Source organism: Bactrocera neohumeralis, unplaced genomic scaffold, assembly GCF_024586455.1.
Source record: "Bactrocera neohumeralis isolate Rockhampton unplaced genomic scaffold, APGP_CSIRO_Bneo_wtdbg2-racon-allhic-juicebox.fasta_v2 cluster11, whole genome shotgun sequence".
NCBI classification, from domain to species: domain Eukaryota; kingdom Metazoa; phylum Arthropoda; class Insecta; order Diptera; family Tephritidae; genus Bactrocera; species Bactrocera neohumeralis.
Genome location: NW_026089624.1, coordinates 14,724,896 through 14,747,224, shown reverse-complemented (window position 1 = coordinate 14,747,224; position 22,329 = coordinate 14,724,896). Strand labels below are relative to the sequence as shown.

Here is a 22,329-nt window from a genome sequence, read left to right as displayed (position 1 = left end):
ATAGAAATTAAACAGCAAAGGTGAGAGAACACTACCCTGCGAAACATTCTGCTCAATATGCAGCTTTTTTCTCGCAAAAGTATGGATGATTACCGACCGCTCAGGAAGTTCATAGCTCCCTTCTTCAACTTTGGAGAGAGCGTGGATTGTTTGATGTCCTCACATAGCGTTGAGGTGGAGTTTGTATGGACTGTTTTGGCGCAGACGCAGCCGAAAAATTACGCCGGGCCCGGGTTGAACTCAATGCCAGCGCATCGTAGAAGACGAGATGAGAGACATAAATGATACGCGTTTGGTATCGTAAATATGTCTAATCGGGACGATCAGATTTAGTTGGGATAATTGCCAGAATGTGCAGCGATTCCTCTGCGAATAGCAGGCACCTTTTCGTGGTGCGGAGGCTTAAGTCGCAACCGGTGTGAGTGGTGCTCTATGACGCTGTTTATTCTGGTTGGCAAATACCGCACGCGTGCGGCAACCAAGAGCTGCCACCTCCTAATCCAGGGTGTTATGCGACTCCAGTGCCCATTGGATGATTTGCAGCCAAGAGATAAAATTCGACTGTATTCTAACGGAGCATTCCTAACACCGGGCCGCTTTGGGAAGTAACTTTAGAAAGTAAAACCTTACCGCGAGCATTTCATGAAGGTATTTCTTCCCCGGAGCGCAGGTAAACCCTACGAATTCGTTCTTGGTTTGAGCAAAAACCAAAACGAGGGCATCAGACCACCCAAATCCACTAACACTGCTCTGTACTAACTCATGGCTGAACTGCAGAATTCGCTGGATAATGGCGAGGTTGCAATATGCGCATTTCTTGACATCGAAGGTGCTTTTGATAATGCGTCCCACACAAGCGCAACCAAGGCACTGGAGAAAAGGAATGTGGCGACTATACTCGGAAGATGAATAGAGGCTGTACTGCGTACTAGGAAAGCTGAAACTACTGTCGGGGAGAGTAAGATTTGTCTTGGTACACTTTGCGACATAGTTCAAAGGGGCTTAAGTCTTGCAAAGGGATGGTGCAATATCAACCCATCAAACATAACCGTAGTCCCTTTTACAAAACGAAGATCTCTTCCGAGGCCCCTAACACTCGGTGACAGTGAGTTGGATGAGTCTAAAGAAATCAAATTCCATGGCCTTACATTAGACTCAACCTTACGGTGGAATAGGCACGTAGAATTAACACTACTCTCCAAAGCCAACAACGCACTCGTGATATGTAGACGCCTAGAAATCAAATTCCATGGCCTTACATTAGCCTCAACCTTACGGTGGAATAGGCACGTGGAATTAACACTACTGTCCAAAGGCAACAACGCACTCGTGATATGTAGACGCCTAGACGGCAGATCCTGGGTCTGCAAGCAAGGTATTATCAGATGGCTGAATACCATAATAGTAAGGCTTAAGCTACTACTGGGAGAGTATAAAGTTTAAAGAAATGACCATTTACTTCTAAGACAAATTCCACCTCTTTCGCGCTCTAATCAGGGCACTGCAGGTTTAGGTGGCACTTGGCCAACAAGGGCATAATCTTTAGCGCAAACTGCTGGTTATGCGACATGGAAAAGGAAACTCCAGAACGCCTGATTCTAGAATGCCCAGCAATTTGTAGAAGCAGGTTCAGGGCCGTAGGTTCCATCTACGTGTACGTTCAGAATGCTGGACCTTTTTGACCATATGTAATATAGGAGAGGACACCATAGGTCATAGGTCGCCTATGCCTCAATTTTGTGATCGACCTTAAGAGTGGGTTACAAGTAGATGATTTATCGAGAAATTCGTTACAATATGTAATTTAGTTTCTGTTATTGGGGTATTATGTCTTTTGTTTCTCTTTTAGTTCTATGTGCATATTATTTAGATCAGGTAACACTAATTTTGTTTTTTATGCTACCTGGTGTTATTGTGTGAATAAAAAGAATTGAACAAATATTAAAAAATGAATTTAAGTTATGTAAAGTAAAACAAATGAGTGAAAATTTATTGGATATGAAAGGCAAAAATTTAAGTGTAAAATTCATTACACCTCAAAGAAACAGATACTTTAAATAATTTAATATTTGGACTTTAAGTGCAATATCACAAAAACCATAAAGCTGCAGCAACTATATAACGAGTTTTTCAATAAAAGCGCTACAAAAGCTTTTTGTTAAATAAAACAAAAACTGTTGGAAATGTCATAGAAAATCTTTATTCCTGTTAAAGTATATTCGATGCCATTATGTATGGAACTTTTTTTTTTTACACGGCCACGACGGACGCTATGGACAATTTTTTATCTAAAAAATAAAGCGATTTTTTTTTTCAAAATTACGCCATTTTGCCAATTTTTGATATTTTTCAAAGATCGTAAGTCATTGTATAGGAAATATTTTTAATTTTAATAACCTTTTTGAATTTTTTTGTTTCAGCTACTCATTCGGCCGGAATTATGTCAGCAATTGGGGCACTTTTTTTTTGGCATCTCCGAAGACTGCCCATAACTCCGCTATTTTTCAACATTTTTGCAAAAAAAAATCTTAAAATATAGCTGAAAGTATACCTTATTACGTTCAAAGAAGTTCGAAATATTCAATCGCGTACTTTCTCTTAAAAAAATTGGCCACTGACTCCGAATTTCGGTGGTAAATTTTAATAATTTCGACTCATTGTTGGATCGTATATCTTTCCATGATGGAATGGCTCAATTTCATAATAATCTATCAAAAAAATGAAAGACCAATTCGCGTGTATATAACACCTCAGTTCGTTGTTGTTGTTGTTTTATCGGTTTCTCAGTCCCCGTTAGGATTGTAAGGGTTATCTGTGTTGTCGTCGATGTCATCTAAGTGAAGTTACAGGAAACGTGCTGTTTCGACGGGGTTGGACCAAAGGGAAAAGGGTGTTAGATGAGTAGGGTTGGCAGGGCATGCAAAGAAATAGTCAGTGTCATGCGGAGACTCGTAGCATGCAGGACATACATTGGATATGTCGGGGTCTATTCTGGATAAGTAGGAGTTTAACCTGCTACAATATCCAGAACGAAGCTGCGCTAGGGTCACTCGCGTTTCTCGCGGCAACTCGAGTTTTTTGTCTGCGATGGGTGGTGCTTTGGCTCCAAGAACGCCATTCACGGGAAGGAGTCAGTGAAGGTGTTGATGGCTCCACTGTGAATGGCGGTGAGTAGCTGTCGGAAGTCAGTTGCGTCCGAAGTCCGGTCGGCGTACTGTACGATGTCGTCGACGTAGTCAAGGAAAGACCTCTTGATGCTCCTAGGAATCGGTTCCACTCCTAGCAGGTGGGTGCAAGGGTGATTTCTACGAAAACATCCCAGCAGGAACTGCTTGGAGAGGAGTTCATTATGCTCCTTAACTGGGAGCATAAGCGTCTCACTATGTAGGTGTTCGATGCGAGACATCACGAGTCATCCCGTCGTGGTCCGGAGTGCAGTATTTTGACAAGTCTGGAGTTTCCTCATATGCGTACCACTGCATCCAGGCGACCATATTGATGCTGCGAAATTGAGAACCGGCCGGCCGATTGCCTTGTATGTTGCCAACAACGTTTCTTTGTCTTTTCCCCATGTGCTGCCGGCTAGCGACTTGAGCATTTTGTTCCGGCTCTGTATGTTGATTCCATCAGAGTGAAGGAGCATAGACTGTCAAAAGTTACAGCTAAAATCTTAGGGTTATTGACAGTCGGAATTTTGACGCCATCGACTGCAATATTAAGTTCAAGTCTATACTCCTTCGTCCAGTTCGTAAAAATGGTCGCTGTGGATTTGGTGGGAGAAAGTGTGAGGTTCCGTGCAGTGAGAAAACGAGAAGGGTCGGAGAGGTAGTTGTTTACTTTCGAACACATGCCATCGATTCCATTGCCCGAGTCAATATCGTGCAATCATCTGCGTACGAGGTTATGGAAACCCCCTCTGGTGGCTGTGGGAGTTTCGAGATGTAGAAGTTAAACAGTAATGGGGAGAGGACACCAGCCTGCGGAACTCCGTGTTTAATTTTTCTCAGTTCATGGTTCACCTCTTCAGTCCTGGAGGAAGCGTGGTTTTTGTGTCAAAAGCTTTTGACAAGTCCAACGCTACGAGGATCGTTTTCTCACAGGGTGGTTTCTGGTTGAGGCCACGAACTATTTGAGCGTTTATGACATTCTGAACCTTCTCATCGGTGAAAGTAAGTGTCGCGCAGTCGTTTGGTATTTTGCGCAGCCGTCGGTTAACACATCGCTTGGTTTTGTCTACCGAAGGGTGCAGTGTAAACTGCCGGCTGAAGTAGCTGGCGCACTACTTCGGGTCCGAAGAGGCATGACCAGGGTTCTCATTTACTACTCCGTAGCAGCAAAATTTCTAAAATTATTGCTATGCTATCGCTACCGCTCTCACTTTGTCGGGAGCCAGAGCATAGCCTTAGCATAACAATGTAAAGTATGTGCTCTACTCTGCTCCGAGTTTTGTTAGGTAAAAAACTATAGCTGGAGCGGGAGCAAAAAATTAAATTCTGCGTTATGCTCTGGCGTAGCGGTAGCAAAAAATTGGGAGCGGTAGCACAGCAGAGCAAATGAAAAATTTCATGTTTCATCAGCGTCAAGTCTGTACTCCTTCGTACAGTTAGTGAATGTGGTCGCTGTAGATTTAGTGGGAGAGAGTGCTAGGCTCTGTGCGGCGAGGAAACGAGAAGAGATAGCCGTTTACTTTTGAGTACGTGGAGTCGATTCTGTTGATCGACGTTATTATAGTGCAGTCAGCAGCGTACGAGGTGATAGAAAATCTCTGTACTGGGTTAGGTAGTTTCGAAAAATAGAAATTAAACAGCAAAGGTGAGAGAACACTACCCTGCGAAACATTCTGCTCAATATGCAGCTTTTTTCTCGCAAAAGTATGGATGATTACCGACCGCTCAGGAAGTTCATAGCTCCCTTCTTCAACTTTGGAGAGAGCGTGGATTGTTTGATGTCCTCACATAGCGTTGAGGTGGAGTTTGTATGGACTGTTTTGGCGCAGACGCAGCCGAAAAATTACGCCGGGCCCGGGTTGAACTCAATGCCAGCACATCGTAGAAGACGAGATGAGAGACATAAATGATACGCGTTTGGTATCGTAAATATGTCTAATCGGGACGATCAGATTTAGTTGGGATAATTGCCAGAATGTGCAGCGATTCCTCTGCGAATAGCAGGCACCTTTTCGTGGTGCGGAGGCTTAAGTCGCAACCGGTGTGAGTGGTGCTCTATGACGCTGTTTATTCTGGTTGGCAAATACCGCACGCGTGCGGCAACCAAGAGCTGCCACCTCCTAATCCAGGGTGTTATGCGACTCCAGTGCCCATTGGATGATTTGCAGCCAAGAGATAAAATTCGACTGTATTCTAACGGAGCATTCCTAACACCGGGCCGCTTTGGGAAGTAACTTTAGAAAGTAAAACCTTACCGCGAGCATTTCATGAAGGTATTTCTTCCCCGGAGCGCAGGTAAACCCTACGAATTCGTGCTTGGTTTGAGCAAAAACCAAAACGAGGGCATCAGACCACCCAAATCCACTAACACTGCTCTGTACTAACTCATGGCTGAACTGCAGAATTCGCTGGATAATGGCGAGGTTGCAATATGCGCATTTCTTGACATCGAAGGTGCTTTTGATAATGCGTCCCACACAAGCGCAACCAAGGCACTGGAGAAAAGGAATGTGGCGACTATACTCGGAAGATGAATAGAGGCTGTACTGCGTACTAGGAAAGCTGAAACTACTGTGGGGGAGAGTAAGATTTGTCTTGGTACACTTTGCGACATAGTTCAAAGGGGCTTAAGTCTTGCAAAGGGATGGTGCAATATCAACCCATCAAACATAACCGTAGTCCCTTTTACAAAACGAAGATCTCTTCCGAGGCCCCTAACACTCGGTGACAGTGAGTTGGATGAGTCTAAAGAAATCAAATTCCATGGCCTTACATTAGACTCAACCTTACGGTGGAATAGGCACGTAGAATTAACACTACTCTCCAAAGCCAACAACGCACTCGTGATATGTAGACGCCTAGAAATCAAATTCCATGGCCTTACATTAGCCTCAACCTTACGGTGGAATAGGCACGTGGAATTAACACTACTGTCCAAAGGCAACAACGCACTCGTGATATGTAGACGCCTAGACGGCAGATCCTGGGTCTGCAAGCAAGGTATTATCAGATGGCTGAATACCATAATAGTAAGGCTTAAGCTACTACTGGGAGAGTATAAAGTTTAAAGAAATGACCATTTACTTCTAAGACAAATTCCACCTCTTTCGCGCTCTAATCAGGGCACTGCAGGTTTAGGTGGCACTTGGCCAACAAGGGCATAATCTTTAGCGCAAACTGCTGGTTATGCGACATGGAAAAGGAAACTCCAGAACGCCTGATTCTAGAATGCCCAGCAATTTGTAGAAGCAGGTTCAGGGCCGTAGGTTCCATCTACGTGTACGTTCAGAATGCTGGACCTTTTTGACCATATGTAATATAGGAGAGGACACCATAGGTCATAGGTCGCCTATGCCTCAATTTTGTGATCGACCTTAAGAGTGGGTTACAAGTAGATGATTTATCGAGAAATTCGTTACAATATGTAATTTAGTTTCTGTTATTGGGGTATTATGTCTTTTGTTTCTCTTTTAGTTCTATGTGCATATTATTTAGATCAGGTAACACTAATTTTGTTTTTTATGCTACCTGGTGTTATTGTGTGAATAAAAAGAATTGAACAAATATTAAAAAATGAATTTAAGTTATGTAAAGTAAAACAAATGAGTGAAAATTTATTGGATATGAAAGGCAAAAATTTAAGTGTAAAATTCATTACACCTCAAAGAAACAGATACTTTAAATAATTTAATATTTGGACTTTAAGTGCAATATCACAAAAACCATAAAGCTGCAGCAACTATATAACGAGTTTTTCAATAAAAGCGCTACAAAAGCTTTTTGTTAAATAAAACAAAAACTGTTGGAAATGTCATAGAAAATCTTTATTCCTGTTAAAGTATATTCGATGCCATTATGTATGGAACTTTTTTTTTTACACGGCCACGACGGACGCTATGGACAATTTTTTATCTAAAAAATAAAGCGATTTTTTTTTTCAAAATTACGCCATTTTGCCAATTTTTGATATTTTTCAAAGATCGTAAGTCATTGTATAGGAAATATTTTTAATTTTAATAACCTTTTTGAATTTTTTTGTTTCAGCTACTCATTCGGCCGGAATTATGTCAGCAATTGGGGCACTTTTTTTTTGGCATCTCCGAAGACTGCCCATAACTCCGCTATTTTTCAACATTTTTGCAAAAAAAAATCTTAAAATATAGCTGAAAGTATACCTTATTACGTTCAAAGAAGTTCGAAATATTCAATCGCGTACTTTCTCTTAAAAAAATTGGCCACTGACTCCGAATTTCGGTGGTAAATTTTAATAATTTCGACTCATTGTTGGATCGTATATCTTTCCATGATGGAATGGCTCAATTTCATAATAATCTATCAAAAAAATGAAAGACCAATTCGCGTGTATATAACACCTCAGTTCGTTGTTGTTGTTGTTTTATCGGTTTCTCAGTCCCCGTTAGGATTGTAAGGGTTATCTGTGTTGTCGTCGATGTCATCTAAGTGAAGTTACAGGAAACGTGCTGTTTCGACGGGGTTGGACCAAAGGGAAAAGGGTGTTAGATGAGTAGGGTTGGCAGGGCATGCAAAGAAATAGTCAGTGTCATGCGGAGACTCGTAGCATGCAGGACATACATTGGATATGTCGGGGTCTATTCTGGATAAGTAGGAGTTTAACCTGCTACAATATCCAGAACGAAGCTGCGCTAGGGTCACTCGCGTTTCTCGCGGCAACTCGAGTTTTTTGTCTGCGATGGGTGGTGCTTTGGCTCCAAGAACGCCATTCACGGGAAGGGAGTCAGTGAAGGTGTTGATGGCTCCACTGTGAATGGCGGTGAGTAGCTGTCGGAAGTCAGTTGCGTCCGAAGTCCGGTCGGCGTACTGTACGATGTCGTCGACGTAGTCAAGGAAAGACCTCTTGATGCTCCTAGGAATCGGTTCCGCTCCAAGCAGGTGGTTGCAAGGATGATTTCTACGAAAACATCCCAGCAGGAACTGCTTGGAGAGGAGTTCATTATGCTCCTTAACTGGGAGCATAAGCGTCTCACTATGTAGGTGTTCGATGCGAGACATCACGAGTCATCCCGTCGTGGTCCGGAGTGCAGTATTTTGACAAGTCTGGAGTTTCCTCATATGCGTACCACTGCATCCAGGCGACCATATTGATGCTGCGAAATTGAGAACCGGCCGGCCGATTGCCTTGTATGTTGCCAACAACGTTTCTTTGTCTTTTCCCCATGTGCTGCCGGCTAGCGACTTGAGCATTTTGTTCCGGCTCTGTATGTTGATTCCATCAGAGTGAAGGAGCATAGACTGTCAAAAGTTACAGCTAAAATCTTAGGGTTATTGACAGTCGGAATTTTGACGCCATCGACTGCAATATTAAGTTCAAGTCTATACTCCTTCGTCCAGTTCGTAAAAATGGTCGCTGTGGATTTGGTGGGAGAAAGTGTGAGGTTCCGTGCAGTGAGAAAACGAGAAGGGTCGGAGAGGTAGTTGTTTACTTTCGAACACATGCCATCGATTCCATTGCCCGAGTCAATATCGTGCAATCATCTGCGTACGAGGTTATGGAAACCCCCTCTGGTGGCTGTGGGAGTTTCGAGATGTAGAAGTTAAACAGTAATGGGGAGAGGACACCAGCCTGCGGAACTCCGTGTTTAATTTTTCTCAGTTCATGGTTCACCTCTTCAGTCCTGGAGGAAGCGTGGTTTTTTGTGTCAAAAGCTTTTGACAAGTCCAACGCTACGAGGATCGTTTTCTCACAGGGTGGTTTCTGGTTGAGGCCACGAACTATTTGAGCGTTTATGACATTCTGAACCTTCTCATCGGTGAAAGTAAGTGTCGCGCAGTCGTTTGGTATTTTGCGCAGCCGTCGGTTAACACATCGCTTGGTTTTGTCTACCGAAGGGTGCAGTGTAAACTGCCGGCTGAAGTAGCTGGCGCACTACTTCGGGTCCGAAGAGGCATGACCAGGGTTCTCATTTACTACTCCGTAGCAGCAAAATTTCTAAAATTATTGCTATGCTATCGCTACCGCTCTCTCTTTGTCGGGAGCCAGAGCATAGCCTTAGCATAACAATGTAAAGTATGTGCTCTACTCTGCTCCGAGTTTTGTTAGGTAAAAAACTATAGCTGGAGCGGGAGCAAAAAATTAAATTCTGCGCTATGCTCTGGCGTAGCGGTAGCAAAAAATTGGGAGCGGTAGCACAGCAGAGCAAATGAAAAATTTCATGTGCTACAGCTCCCGAATGTGTTTGTTGTTGTTTTTTTTTTTTGCTATTTGCTGGCATTTACAAGTATGGTACAAGTTGGTATATAAAAGAAAGTCGTTTATAGCTCAAGAACGGCTGAACCGATTGGGCTTAAAATTGGTGGGGAGGTGGTTTAGAAGCAAGGTAAGGACATAGGATACATTTTATCTCTTTATGCTAAAATTCAATACAGCTCATAAATACAAAAATTATATTTCAAATCATAAGCATTTGTTCAAAATTTATGTAAGAATCATTTGAAAATTTTAGTAATTCAAAAACAGGAAGAAATAAGTAAAAATTTTCATTTCCAAACATGCTTAGTATATGGGTTATACTGATTTTGCTTCTTAACCAGGTAGTTGTTTTTTTAAGACGAGCCCGTCCGATATATTTAATATCACAACAAAAAATGGAATTGGAATTTTCATCGTCAAGGCACTGCGGATACTTTGCTAGATTATTGGTCAAGATAAAGCGGAATAATTGGAGTGTTGATAAGAAGGTTTATTATAATTTTAGATATACAGAAATCTTTTCGATTCTTTGCAATATACATTGAAGTATGTATATGCGTACAATTTCAAACTGATTCTTCCTAAAAAATTATAAAATTACTAAATATTGGGAATGGTAGAATAGAACTGCAAATACACAGTGCAATGGATTAACACATTCGCGTAAATTGCGGTCATTCATGTTTCCTTCAATAAAACAATTGCGGGAATTCCCGCGCTATATTCCCGCAATTTCTTCCGCACATATAAAAATGCCATAAAATACCTCTGATCTGTAGGAATTTAAAGATAAAAATCAGGATTTTAGTGTATTTTCTATGGAAAATTTTTACATGCCTTGGTCCAGTTCTTAATGTAAATATTTAGGGCTAAAATTTTGAGGGAATTTTTTTTTTGGGGTATTTCCAAGGAAATTTCGTGACGGGACTGAAAAAAATTAATAGTTAAAAAAAAACACTCTAATGTATATAAAAAGGGGGAAAGTATATGTACATAGTTAAAATTAATTTCGAAAATTCATAGTAATTGAGTATTGTAATACATTTGGAAGAGATGATGTTTTTGGTAATATAAAATTGGTAAACATTTTACATAATTAAAAAAAATTTATAATTTATTCAATTATTATCTAATTCACTTTATTAATATATTTCTTAAAATATTTGATTTTAGATTTATAAAGGCACTTGACGCAACAAGTGCCAAAATGATTTGCATAGCATTGTTTTGTTTGAATTATTCAATTAATTCAAATATTATGCCAGAAAATAGCAAAAAAAAAAAAAAAACAACAAACACATTCGGGAGCTGTAGCACATGAAATTTTTCATTTGCTCTGCTGTGCTACTCTCCCAGTTTTTTGCTACCGCTACGCCAGAGCATAGCGCAGAATTTAATTTTTTGCTCCCGCTCCAGCTATAGTTTTTTACCTAACAAAACTAGAGTAGAGCACATACTTTACATTGTTATGCTAAGGCTATGCTGCGGCTGCCGACAAAGTGAGAGCGGTAGCAAGAGTAAAATGAAATGCTACGAGAGTAGCGTAGTTTTTCAAACGCTGGGCATGACCATTGAATTGAACTTCAACTCGGTCGTCATGTCTCTTCGGGTTTGACAAAGCCTTGATAGTAGCCCAAAGCTTACTCACACCGGTGGAGAGGTTGCAGAACTTCAGGTGCTCTATCCATTTCGTCCGCTTATGGTGGTTTACCATTCGCCGAATCTAACTCAAGAATAGCCGGAAGCCAACCATCAGCACCGGTCTCCCCCCTGGCGGAGGATGGGCGGCGCAGATATGCGGATGCTGTCAAAGGCTATGGCGTTGGAATCGGAGCAGCTTACCGTGCGTCCTTCCTTGGGGTGGATTTCACAGGTGGCATGATGCAGGTGGACTGCATGGACGAGATGTCCGCCAACTGGCTACGGGACCCAGTTTGCTCTGGGTCTTGTTAAGAACCAGAACCGGGGCCTCAGCATCTCGGCCTGGCGAGTTGTCAGTAGCAATGTAGAGGAAAACGGGGAACTTTAAGGATAGAGGCTGCACTTGTATGTGGACGACGACTCGTACAAGTACATCCGTGCAGCGAGCTTCCGCCTGTTTTACAGGTACAGCACGGTGGTCATAAGGCCATACAAGCCCGCGACCACCGGGAGCAAGGAGGCGAATAAGGCTGTCACTCAGCCAAGCGAAGGCAATGCCAAACAGGGCACGACTGTGGCGGCCTAGGAGGTGGAGAGTATGCAGGTGGAGGAGGCGCGAAACAACCCAGTGTAAGGAGGGATGAGCAGGCCACGCCTGCCGCGACCTCGGACGCCCCGGTTGTCCCGGGAGCAGAGTTTCCCTCCACCCAGGAACTCCTCGATGGATTAGGAGACCTCATGAACAGCAGCGCGAACGACGGCGGGGATGAGGACTTGCCCCTCATCGAACCACTATTATAGTGGCCGTCGATATGGAAGTCGCCCAGGTGAACCTACATCACGCGGCGGCAGCTTCGGCTGTCAAAACGACCAGGTTCACAGCGGAAAAACTGGGCATTCTGCTGATCAAAGAGCCTTGGGTCTACAAAGGAGAGGTCAAAGGCCTCAAGACAGAATACACCAAGGTAATCTTGGATCTCCCTAGCGAGCGACCTAGACCTTGTATAGTAATCAGTAACCATATTAGATTTTTCTGAATTTCAGAATTCCTGACGCAGGATCTGGTGGCGGTACAAGCCAGGGACTATGAAGGCAAGGACTTCGTCCTGGCATCAGCCTACTTCCCGGTGGAGGCATCCACAGCACCCCCCGTAATGGTGGAAAGACTTGTGGAGTACAGGCTGCCCCTCATCTTCGGCTGCGACCCAAACGCTCACCACATAGAGTGGGGCAGTCCGGACTGCAACTCGAGGGGTGAGTCTTTATTGGAATATGTATTAGGTAACAATTTAGCAATAGAGAACGTGGGGCGCGTAAGCAGAAGGGAAGTGCTTGACATCACCTTCAGCAACAAGCCTGCAAGCGGTTGGGTCTCACGATGGAGGGTCTCGACGGAGCCCTCCCTGTCAGACCACAGAATCGTAAGGTTCGCGCTGAAGGTAAAGGTCAGACAACTCCCCCCTAGACGCAACCCTCGGAGGGCAAACTGGTGGTCAAGAAGGCTTGCAGACCTTAGGAAAAAAGTACGTAGTCTATTTAATAGAGCAAAGCGTACTGGGGTCTGGGAAGAGTATAGGAGCAACATCACTCTATATAATAAGGAGATTAGGTCTGCTAAACAGGCTAGCTTTAGGAGATTCTGTGAAAATGTCACCTCCACACCAGAAGCGGCTCAATTGCACAAGGCGCTGGCAAGAGGCAAGTCTGACACAGTGCTAGCAATTAAAAGAAGTGACGGGACTTTTACGACCAGCGCGGAAGACAGAGCCTCAGAGCTTCTGCGTGCTCACTTCCCGGAGACTATTCCGGAAGACCAGTGTCTACCCGTAATTGAACACAGGCCATCCCGCTCCGACTGGGCAATCGCGAAACAATTATTCACCGCGGACTCGATCAAGTGGGCAGCGCTCTTACAACAGGGTGAGCAGATTCTGCTGCCACACCTGGTTCGGCTGCTGAGGGAGAGCCTCGCAATGGCGTATATCCCTTAGTTATGGAGGACGGCTGAGGTGATCTTCATACCCAAAGTAGAAAGGAAGGGCTATTCAAATCCTTCAGGCCAATTAGCCTAACTTCCTTCCTACTAAAAACTATGGAAAAGATCATAGAATATGAGATAAGAGCGAAGGCGCTGAAGATTGCACCCCTGCATGCTGCTCAGCATGCATACAAAGCTGGAAGATCGACCAATACGGCTCTGTAACAGTTAACATCGGAGATAGAGAATTCACTGGAGAGTGGGGAAGTGATGCTATGCACCGTCCTAGACATAGAAGGTGCCTTTGACAACACATCTCACAGGAGTGTAGCGAGGACACTGGAGAGAAGAAATGGAGCAGCACCGGTGCGTAGATGGATAGAGGCCGTACTGCGCACGAGAATTGCTGAGACTAAAGTAGAAGGTACAAGGATTCGTCTCGGCACAACAAGGGGCTGCCCACAGGGTGGTGTGCTATCACCACTACTATGGAGCCTAGTCGTGGACGACCTGTTAGCACTGCTAACGGACAATGGAATCCGCTGCCAGGGGTATGCGGACGACATTGTAATCATAGCCAGAGGCAAATTTGAGGACACTCTCTGCGACCTGGTAAAACGAGGTCTAAACTTGGCAAAGCGGTGGTGTAGAGGAGTTGAATTGAGTATCAACCCCTCAAAGACGACCGTAGTTCCGTTTACGAGACGCAGGTCCTTACCCGGTCTCAGGAATCTCACACTTGGTGGCAGAGAGGTCGAGATGATTAGCACGGTCAAATGTCTTGGTCTTACGCTGGATTCAACTTTTCGGTGGAAGCAGCATGTGAACCAGACCCTGGTAAAAGCATTAATGGTGTGCAATCAGCTGGCGGGAAAATCCTGGGGCTGTAAGGCAATGATCGTAAGGTGGTTGTACACCATGATTGTGCGACCGATAATCATGTATGGGGCGGTGTCCTGGGCCTCAATAGCGTCGCAAGCTTCTGCAGGAACCCAAGTTACAGCGGCTAGCTTGTGTCTGCATGACGGGCGCAATGCGTACTTGCCCAACGGCAGCCCTGAAGGTCCTGATGGAACTCACACCTCTTCATTTGGTGATCGGTCAAGTAGCCAAGCACTCACTTCTACAAATGACAGCAGAGGGGTGTGGCAAAGGTAAGGTAATCTGGTCCCAGAGGATGGAGGTGATAAGTGGTAATATTCCAATAGTCCTGCTCCCGAAGTACAGCATTACCAAAACAATTAATTTCACGGAGAAGTTCAAGGTTACCCTCGGCAACAAGAATGGGTGGAACGACTCCACTCTTGAGCTAACGCTGAGGGAAAGCATGTTGAAGTGGACACCGACGGCTCGAAAACGTCGAAGGGAATTGGGGCAGGGATCGCGGGTCCACGCACCAAACTCTCCATACCGATGGGTAGCTTTACGAGCATTTTCCAGGCAGAGGTCTTTGCCATAAGTCGATGTACAGAGATAAACCTCCATCGCAACTACCGCAGTGAGCGAATAACTATACTCAGCGATAGTCAAGCGGCACTAAAAGCAATCTCCTCCTACGAGATCAAATCGCTACTAGTGCAGGAGTGTAGAGAACGGCTGAACAGTCTAGCTGAACGAAACCAGGTGCACCTAATTTGGGTGCCTGGTCATAGAGGTATAGCCGGCAACGAACTGGCTGATGAGCTTGCCCGCTCTGCAGCCTCGACTAATATGGTAGGGCCCGAACCATTCAACGGGGTGGCCCCCATACCGTTAAGGAGCTGCTCCGTAAGGAAGAAAGAGTGAGCAGGGAAAGGAATTGGCAAAGAGCGCATGGTATGCGACATGCTAAGTTACTAATTGGGGGGTACAACCAGAATAGGTTTAAATCAATAATTAACCTCCCAAGGGATAAACTCAGGCTACTGGTCGCATTCTACACCGGCCACTGCAAGTTGAATAGACATTTATTTAACATGGGCCTATCATCTTGCGCCAACTGCCGGTTTTGCGACAGGGAGCCTGAAACCCCGGAGCACCTCCTGACCGACTGCACAGCAGTCTGTACTTTATCAATATACTGGGGCTTAGTGAGTCCCTGTGAGTTAGGAGAGGGCACAATAGACCTAAGGTCGCAGTGCATTCCTCAATTATTTATCTATCTATCTATCTATCTTCGCCGAATCTTCTAATTGAGATCCCTTATTCGGCGATCCCCGGGATCGGCATGGCGTAAGGTGTCGCGCTCGTTAGTTAAAACGGCTGCTTTGGCTGGGAAATTGGGGCGGATTTCCGCTATTCTTCCAGCCGGGATGAAGCGAGCGGTAGCTGCGGCGATCACCTTGCGGAACCGACGTTCACCAACGCATACGTCCGTAGGAATGGGTAGTGTGTTAAAGGTGCTCTCAGTAAATTCTGGGAAGCCGACCCAGTTCGCTTTGTTAAAGTTAACGAAGATACGGTTGTCCACAGAAACGAAATCAGGAGGTTTCTCGATCGAGATAATTGCCTCTCGAGCCGTTTTGCGCAAAAGCAGCTGAAAAATTCCTCCGAGCACGGGTTGAACTCAATGCCAGTATGAGTCAGGAAGATACACAGCAACCCTGCTGCGAGGCATTGCTACAATGACGACAAACACAGTTTAACACTTACCGATCCAAACGGGGCTATATCGCCGAAAAAACAGCCTTTAGTCGGATGAAATTCGAGTCAATTGCGGTGCGTAGAACCGGCTGTCGTAGGAATTGATCAGTTCGTCATGCAGACCATTTATATACTTATTTTATAGTATCTTCGCGGTATTACAAATTTCGTGGTAAGCTAAATATACCCAGTATACATATTCAGTGTGTAATTATTAAAAAAACGCATAGATAGATAGATAGCATCCCTGATTTCGGGAAAAAATGGGAATGGGGGAGATAGAGGTTGTTCTCCACATCAATAAAATATATAGTCACACGACACTTACAGTTTTCGAGCTATTCGCATATAAAGACAAATTCAATTTACAAATTTAAGTTTGCAGTTTTTCTATTTTCTTATAAACTTTGCTTATAATATTGAATATTATATGCACTAATACATTACTAAATAATTTTTAGTTTCATTTTAAAATAGCATCTCCCGATTTCGTGGTTAAAATGGTAATGTACGGACGAAGGCCATCCAGGCACAATTCCGATTTCTTTGGCGACGCGATTTGAAGGTACCGTTGGAAAGAGGAAGTCCTCCTGATTAAAAAATATACAGGGTTATAGGTACCGCAAACGCTTAGTTTACGAGATATTCGACCTTAAAGTTCAAAAAATCGCAAAATTCGAACATAGGCAAATAAGTAATATTATATACACGTATTAGTAATATTATTTAATAACTAGCTGACCCGGCAGCCGTTGTCCTGCCTGAAATTATGTGTTTTGAAATGAAAAGAAAGTTGAATTTATATTGTGTTGAAAATCTTTTATTTTCGATTATTCCAAATATTTTCAATTTTAACGAAGCTTGATAAACAATATTCTTTGGTTTCTGTTTCGGTGCGTAAATGTACAGAGCAGATGGTTTTCCAACTCGTGAGCACGCCACGTATATCCGTCCTTGTTAAAAACATATCATTTCCAAATTTATGCCACACACTTCTAGCGACTATGCTTGTGTCCTATTGATTCTCATCTCAAATGCAATTTTCACTTGAAACGGAATGCGTTGGAACTGATACGGAAATTGTAGAACTCTTTGAAAACTGAAAAGGTTTGAATTGAAATGGCAAATCGTTGGAGCTCAGAGGAATTCGTAGAGTCAAGCATTCTGCCCCATTCTATAAGATGCTACGTTACAATCAGTCGGGTTGCATTACACAGTTTCGGTGCTTAAAGATTGCGAAACATAATAACGAAAGATCCAACTTTGAGACGCAAATAATGCGGTGTCATACCAAGCCTCTCCAAAGCACTTAGAAATTCCACTTGATAATTCGCGGTTTCGTCTCATTGTCAAGACGATCGATCGATTTGTATACACTCTCCAAATTAACTGCGAGACGCACAACAGTCGGAAAACGTTCATGAATCGCAAAAGTAAATATCCTACAAAGCGCTTTATTGCAGTTCACGTATCGACCGTATCGTTCAAAACCAATAACCGCCATGTTTCTTCCTTTGGTGACGTAATTACAAACGTATTTTATCGATTACACCAAACTGCAATACTCAACATTGATATGAGTTTTGAATGTGAATTACACAATAATGGCGAATATGATACGATCCATGTGTTGTCAACTTCTACATTCATTCTTCTAATTTGAATGCTGAATGATCTGCCATTGTCGTCTGGTGGGCCACGCCTATACAGTGGATATCAATCATTTGAAGTTTGAGTTTCCGAAAGAAAAGCACTTGGATAGTGTTTCGTGCATTTATTGTCAGACATACAACCCGAAGTGGGATTGTGGTGTCCGCAAGGTCCATGAACCATATTGGTTTCACCATTTGGTATAATACTGTATCTTTCTCTGCATCAGGAATTTCCGCAGAAATGAGTTCATCAGTTTGATCTGGTGTAACCACCATCCACCATCCAAAGAAGAATGTGTGCGTGCGGGTAACTTTTCTTTGCTACTCAACAGAATACATCCAGCATCTAACAGTACCATATATATGTTGCTTCAAGATAAAGTCCATCAAACATCGCTGCTGTTGTTTGAAAAGTCGTGCTGTGACATCGTGACGATCGCTTGCTGATTGACCGCGTTCCATAATTCCACATGTATGTCATCGAATCCTGGGAGTAGTCGTTCATGTGTCTTGGGCTGCCATACGTTGATGGCAAACGGAACGCCGACCGATATTAGCGCGACCTCTTCGTGGCTTCGTAAGAAATTTCAATCTGTAATTGATCACTTTATGTGAAAAATAACGTTTTCACTGAATAATTTTCAATAATTTCTCTTTTGAATAGCCGGAATAAAAAAAGCATGCGACCGAAATTGAATGATTCAAATATTTGACAAAATAAAAATATTGAAAAACAAAACAAACAAAAATTGAAAAAAATGTGTATGGAAAAATGTTACTTTTTGGGAATTTTCCAATTTCCAATTTCCCTTAACATTTAGGAGGATGAAAAATAGATGTTGTCCGATTCTCCACCCTAGCCGATATGCACGCTAAGATTCACGAAAATCGGTCGAGCGGTTTCCGAGGAGTTCAATAACGTACACCAGGACACGAGAATTTTATATATTAGATATTATATACACATATGTATAAGTAATATTATATAATAATGTTTCGTAATAAAGTGTAAAGTTACAGTACAGTACGAAAACTCAAATTTTGTTTCAATATGAGTGCATGATAACCGTAAAATATAACCACTTTATATCCAAAACTCATATTTTAAATATAATAATATATATATCGTCACCTAAAATACAAACCAATGTATCATAAAAAATAAATTGAAATCGCTGACAGATATAATAACCAAAATGTATAAATTTTATAACGAAAACTTAAATTTTGTTTGAATATTGGATATTAAGTGGTTATATTTTACGGTTATCATGCACTCATATTGAAACAAATTTTGAGTTTTGGATACAAAGTAGTTATATTTTTTGGTTATTATATCTGTCAGCTATTTCCATTTATTTTTTATGATACACTGGTTTGTATTTTAGGTGACGATATATATATTATTATATTTAAAATATGAGTTTTGGATATAAAGTGGTTATATTTTTTAGTTATCATGCACTCATATTGAAACAAAATTTGAGTTTTGGATATAAAGTGGTTATATATTACGGTTATCATGCACTCATATTGAAACAAAATTTGAGTTTTGGATATAAAGTAGTTATATTTTTTGGTTATTATATCTGTCCGCGATTTTCATTTATTTTTTACGATACATTGGTTTGTATTTTAGGGGACGATATACATATTATTAAATTTTTTAAATATGAGTTTTGAATATAAAGTGGTCATATTTTACGATTATCATGCACTCATATTGAAACAAAATTTGAGTTTTGGATATAAAGTAGTTATATTTTTTGGTTATTATGCACTCAAACTCATATTTTAAACATTATATATATATATATATATCGTCACCTAATAAACAAACCAATGTATCATAAAAAATAAATGGAAATCGCTGACAAAAATAATAATCAAAATTTATCAATTTTATAACGAAAACATAAATTTTTTATAGTTAATATAGAAAAAAGAATCACGCGATAAAACAAACAAAGAAAAATTGTTAAAAATCCTACACATTTACTGTTTGAGATGTGGCAAGGCTCGTTTGCCTCATAATTGTAAACAAACTAGCCTTTTCAACGATGAGTGTGCTAAGTGATTTTAAATTAATACATTTAGGTAAAATATAGCAAAATAAAAGTGAAATGTAAGCTTATTTCAAAGCTTAGAGTGTGTATTTAAATATACAAAGTAAAAAATGTGAAAAAATTTTGTTGAACATAGAGAAATAACATGTTTTCTTAGTGCAAATTTTTGAACTTTTTAAAAAATATTAGCAATTTTTCATTATTCCTCCTCTGGAGAAGCTCCCCTATCCGTACATACCCCATTTATACGGAAATTCGGTTTTTTTACCCCTCCGCCAAAGTAATCGGAAACGTGCCGCCATCCAGATCAAGAAAATAAATAGTTGCCGCTGACTTATGGTTTTTGTGATATTTGAATTTAAAATTCAGAAATTCAAGTATTTTAAATGCGTGTTTCACCTATTTTTAATGAATTTTACCCTTATACTTTTAATTTTTATTACTAACTTTAATTACTTTATTAATTCATTTTTGACTATTTATTCTATATTAAACTGTGCAGAAAGAACTTTTATTCAATATTTAACATTTGTTCAATTCTTTTTGTTTACATGTTTCCTTCGTCCACGCTTAAATTTTTTTGAATGAATGGTTAAAATTTAGAATAGCATCCCCGGATTTCGGGGATAAAATGGGTATCACTGGAAAGGTGACGTTCTCCAGATCCCGAAAATATATGTATATAGTTGCCGCTGACTTAAAGTTTATTTACAACAAATATTAAAAAAATTAATATACAGAAACGTTATATTGAAGTGTTAGTAAGTGAAAAGTGCATAATATAAGTGAAAAAGTTGTTCACAATATACAAATTACCAATGAAAAAGTTATCAATTTTTCAACTTTAAATGCAAATATCTTTAAAACTATAAGTCAGCGGCAATTGTATATATATATTTTCGTGATCTGGAGAACGTCACCTTTCCAGTGATACCCATTTTATTCCCGAAATCCGGGGATGCTATTCTAAATCCCAGCCGAATGAATTTTATATATTGACGGAATAACATTTTTTTATTTATTTTTATGCGATTACTACATTACATTACAATTAATTTTTTCTTCCTTGCAACCATTTTCTTATTGTACGAATAAATGGATTTCAACGAAATACGTTAAACAATGAATAAAAGTTATTTTTGCACTATTTCACATATAAAAAATGAGTGGAACTGAATTAGTAAAGTGTCAGTAGACATAAAAGTTAAATATATAAAAGTGAAATTCATTATAAACTGGAGACAGACGCAGTTTAATTAGTTAATTTTTTAACTTTATATACAATTATTTTAAAAACCACAAATCAGCGGGAACAATATATTTATTTTCGTCATCTGAAGAACCTCTATCCGTACATACCCATTTTATCCCGAAAATTGTTGGATGCTATTCTAAAACACAGCCCATTATTTTCACTAGAATAAATCCAAAATAAGGATAAATATAACGTTACTCACATTTCTAAATCCTACCTGGAACGTCGTTGAATGTTTTTTACATGTCTTTTTATAACTTTAGGCAAATTTTCCAGTAATATTGCACTTTTATATTTGAGAACCATGATCCATTATTCTCTTCAATATGTTTTATATATCAGAGTTTGTTACTAACCCAAATATAAACAGTCCTTAGCCCAGAAAACGCTTTCCCATTGAGTCATATACCCAATAGCGGTGCCGTAGAACTATCGATGATTTCACTCGAAATATACATCGCTAATGGTATTGCCATCTCATAAACTGCGTTCAGACGTGGATTTTTTTATCATTAATAATAAGCACGTTAAGCTCACAACGCGGAAGAATTTTTGGAAGAAAAATTAAATTTTCAGTTTACGTAGATATTGAGGGGAAATGTTTAGTATCGCGCCGGTTTAGTATCGTTTATGGAGAAAACCCCCCCCTCACGCCCCCTTATCGGAAACAGGAAGGTTCGAACTTTTTAATAAACCCCCCCCCCCCTAGAGCCACTATAGACCTGTAGGGAGCCCTTTGAAAATGACCAAAAATCGGTGTTTTTGCTCATTTTTCCATACAAACTGAAACCAATGCAACCCAGCCAACATTTTTGCATGGACAATAATTCAAATAAAGAAAACCAAAATGTTTCAGTGCAATGTATATACATATTTAATGGCATCTATTAATGGTACAAATTATCTAATAATGCTTCAAAAAAATAACCCTTGTCGGTCCAAAACCCGGGTGTATCAGATTTTTTTCGCATAGAACTCCTTTTGGCGTGGGCGGCTTTCGGCCGCGCTTCAAAAAAAATAACCCTGGTCGGTCCAACACCCGGGTGTATCAGATTCTTTTCGCATAGAACACCTTTTCGCGTTGGCGGCCTTCGGCCGCGCTTCAAAAAAAATAACCCTGGTCGGTCCAACACCGGGGTGTATCAGATTTTTTTTCGCATAGAACTCCTTTTTGCGTTGGCGGCCTTTGGCCGCGCTTTAAAAAAATAACCCTGGCCGGTCCAACACCGGCTACGCCATCCACAGTATTTTAGCATTGAACACCTTTTCGCGTTCACTTCATACATTTATTACTAACTGGGTTTAATTTATTCCCTTTTGTTCGTGCTTTCTCGGTAATTTGACAGTTGAAATTAGGCAGTCATTTTGGTTTTTCGCATTATTGAACTCAATGTAGAAAAAGGTGTATTTTATTTAAAGATTTACAAAGAAATTGGGTTGGGTTTAGTTTAGTATCTCATTTTCATTGCTTATTCCTCTTAAATGCGTGCACGGATTTTTTTAAATTTATATAGCACGGATAGCCAATGAATTAAACTTTGGTTTAAATGTAAATTTATTGTTAAATGTTAATTTGTTTTTTAGATATAAGTAAGCAAAAACGCACATTTTCACATTTGCTCAAATAATGGCTCTCTTCTTTTGAGGTTTTTGTTGCACTGCTTGCAACACATTCTTTTAAATATATTTAATTGAATTAATGATAAATTATGAATTTTA

The 22,329-nt window shown here is 40.9% G+C and overlaps 1 protein-coding gene across 3 annotated transcripts in view; it reads right to left on the bottom strand.

Moving 5' to 3' along the window:
- LOC126766113 (slo-interacting protein 1) overlaps positions 1–21,035 on the bottom strand; it is a 56,741-nt gene extending 35,706 nt beyond the window's left edge. The window contains exons 1-2 of one of the 3 annotated variants that reach the window (XM_050483949.1): positions 20,828–21,035; positions 20,715–20,770 (exon numbers count right to left, since the gene is read on the bottom strand). The gene's annotated coding sequence lies outside the window, so the exon portion shown is untranslated. Of the gene's footprint in view, positions 1–20,714; positions 20,771–20,812 lie in introns of all 3 variants that reach the window. The other 2 variants (XM_050483946.1, XM_050483947.1) reach the window with 2 other exon arrangements.
- Positions 21,036–22,329: the final 1,294 nt, after the last annotated feature.